This window comes from Mesocricetus auratus, unplaced genomic scaffold (genome assembly GCF_017639785.1).
Source record: "Mesocricetus auratus isolate SY011 unplaced genomic scaffold, BCM_Maur_2.0 Super-Scaffold_100020, whole genome shotgun sequence".
Taxonomy (NCBI): Eukaryota; Metazoa; Chordata; class Mammalia; order Rodentia; family Cricetidae; genus Mesocricetus; species Mesocricetus auratus.
In genome coordinates, this window is record NW_024429201.1 from 15,780,755 (window position 1) to 15,784,140 (window position 3,386).

Sequence of the window (3,386 nt, forward strand, 5' to 3'; positions counted from 1 at the left end):
TCTTTTGGCTATCCTGGGTCTTTTGTTTTTCCATACAATGTTGAGTATTGTTCTTTCAAGGTCTGTGAAGAATTGTTCTGGGATTTTGATGGGGATTGCATTGAATCTGTAGATTGCTTTTGGCAAGATTTCCATTTTTACTCTATTGATCCTACCTATTCAAGAGCATTGGAGATCTTTCCATTTTCTGATATCTTCTTTAATTTCTTTCTTTAAAGACTTAGAGTTCTTGTTATACAGGTCTTTCACTTGTTTAGTTAGCATTACCCCCAAGGTATTTTATGTTGTTTTTGGCAATTGTAAAGGGTGATGTTTCTCTGATTTCTTTCTCAGACCATTTATCGTCTGTGTACAGTAGAACTACTGAGTTTTTAGAGTTAATCTTGTATCCTGCCACTTTGTTGAAGGTGTTTATCAGCTGTAGGAGTTCCCTGGTAGTGTTTTTCATATAATCTGCAAATAATGAAAGTTGAGGTCTTCATTTCCAATTTGTATCCCCTTGATCTCCTTTTGTTGCCCTATTGCTCTAGCTTGAACTTCAAGTACAATATTGAAGAGGGATGGAGACAGTGGACAGGCTTGTCTTGTTCCTGATTTTAGAGGAATTGCATTGAGTTTTTCTCCATTTAGTTTGATGTTGACTGCTGCTTTGCGGTATATTGCTTTTATTATGTTTAGGTATTTCCTGTTAAGCCTGCTCTCTCCAAGACCTTTAAAATGAAATGGTGTTGGATTTTGTCAAAGTTCTTTTCAGCATCTAGTGAGGTGATCATGTGATTTTTTTCTCAGTTTGTTTATAGGGCGGATTACATTAATGGGTTTTCAAATGTTTAACCATCCCTGTATCCCTGGGATGAAGCCTACTTGATCATGGTGGATGATTTTTTTCTGATGTGTTCTTGGATTTGATTTGCCAATATTTTATTTGAGTAATTTTGCATCAATGTTCATGAGGGATAATGGTTTGTAGTTCTCTTTCTTACTTGTGTCCTTGAAGTTGAGGTTTGTTTATTGTATGCAGCAGAAGGATGGATCCTGTATTTGTATCCATTCTGTTAGCATGTGTCTTTTTATAGATGACTTAAGACCATTAATATTGAGGAATATTAACATCCATTGATTGTTCATTCTTCTTTGTTTTGGATTTGTTGGTGGTAGTGGAATTGTGTATTTCCACCCCTTTTGGCTGTTGATAAAGTGGTATTATCTATTTGCCTATGTTTTGCTGGTTGTAATTAACTTCCTTGGGTTGGAGTTTTCCTTTCAGAACTTTCTATAGGGCTGGATTAGTGGATATGTATTGTTTAAATCTGGTTTTGTCATGGAATATCTTGATTAATTGAACTCTTTGGTGGGTATAGTAGTCTGGGCTGGCATCCGTGGTCTCTTAGTTTGGTAGAATATTGATCCAGGACCTTCTGGCTTTCAGAGTTTCCATAGAGAAGTCAGGTATAATTCTGATAGGTTTGCCTTTATATGTTACTTGGCCTTTTTCCTTAGCAGCTCTTACATTGTTTCTTTATTCTGTATGCTTGTGGTTTTGAGTATTATGTGGCAAGGGGACTTTTTTTGTGGTCCACTCTATTTGGTGTTCTGTAAGCACCTTGTACCTTCATTGGCATGTCTTTCTTTAGGTTGGGAAAGTTTTCTTCTATGATTTTGTTGAATATGTTTTCTGCATCTTTGAGGTAGGTTTTTTTCACCTTCTTCTATACCTATTATTCTTAGGTTTTCTCTTTCCACAATGCCCCATATTTCCTGAATATTTTTTAAAAAAGATTTATTTATTTAATGTACATTGGGCGGTTTTGCCACACGCATGTCTGAGTGTCAGATTCCTTGGAACTGGGGTTATAGACAGCTGTGAGCCACCATGTGGGTATTGGGAATTGAACCTGGGTCCTTTGGAAGAGAGAGCAGCCAGTGCTCTTAATTGCTGAGCCATCTCTCCAGCCCCTCAACAAATATTTTTACAGTAAGTACAATTAAAATTGATTATAAATTAGTTATTGCAATATCCAACTAAGCCTCATTACTGCAAAGAGCCAAAGTTTCCATCACCAGCCTTTCAGAATCAGAATGGTCCCAGAATATCACCTTGGTTGCAGGACGGTGGGTGGCTCAGAGGCAATGGGGAGGTGGGGAGCACACAATGACATAGGGATAGGACAACCTTGTAACCACCGCTTTAGATTATAAAAACTTCCTTTAATCAAGGCTTGTAACATGGAAGAGATTTGTCAAATAAAATGGAAAATTTCCAATACTATGAACTGTAAATCCATAAGTCACCATAAATACAATACCCAATAGTAAAAACCACAATAGCAAATTTACACCATCCCTGTTAACAGCCATGATCTGATTTTTCATATGCTTCTGAGAGATGGCAAGTACGGCCTGCTGGATACAGCACACACTAGGTCTTTGAGGTTTGATGGGTTGTGGCATTGGTGGCTCAGCTCAAGAAGCAAAGGAGGCACCAGCACATTCAAGCAGTGTATTGAACAAACGTGCTTTAAACGTCAAAGTGAGAAATAAGACAGCAACATAACCATGCTATCAGAAAGACGGTAGGAGGGAAGAACAGCTGTGTAGAGCTTGGGCTGAAAGGTGGTTCAACAGCTTCATTTCTTTGGCTTCTTGGATAGTGGCCGCCAGGAGAGTAAGATGTGAGGTTCTGGTTCATGGGTCATAAAGTGGACCCATCCCTGACTCTGCTGAACACCAAGATTTCTCCAATCAGATTCAGACATCAAATGGGTTTTAGGGACCAGCTTGACTATGTCCTTGAGCAACATGACATGCTGGTACTACGAACTCCTCATCGTTGTATTTGTCCGAATAGTAAATTTGTTTGTGTAACATGATTGCTCTGCCCAAGGGCTCTCAGTCCCACTCCGCCAGCCTCCAGACAACTCCCAGCAGCACCTATATCCTGCATATTTTGTGTTGGGGATTTGTTGGAATTAAGATTTTCTTTGGTCGATGAATCTATTTCTCCTGGTGTATCTTCAACACCTGAGATTCTCTCTTCCATCGATTGTATTCTGTTGGTTATGCTTGCATCTGTAGTTCCTGATTGTTTACCCAGCTTTTCTGTTTCCATTATTCCCTCGGTTTGTGCTTTCTTTATCGTCACTATTTCAGTTTTCATGTCTTGAACTGTTTGAATTGTTTCCTTCATCTGTTTGATTGCTTTTTTTTGCTTTCTTTAAGAGATTTGTTGATTTCTTGTATTTTTTTGGTTTGTTTTTTTCTTCCAGTTTTTTCATGGATTTTCTTGTATCCTCTTTGAGGGCCTCTATCATTTTCATGAAATTGTTTTTAAGGTCATTCTTTTCCGCTTCACCTGCATTAGGATGTTCAGGTCTTGATGGTGTAGA

At 38.3% G+C, this 3,386-nt stretch overlaps 1 pseudogene; it reads right to left on the reverse strand.

Moving 5' to 3' along the window:
• Positions 1 to 2,627: 2,627 nt before the first annotated feature.
• Positions 2,628 to 2,868, reverse strand: LOC106022635 (annotated as a pseudogene).
• Positions 2,869 to 3,386: the final 518 nt, after the last annotated feature.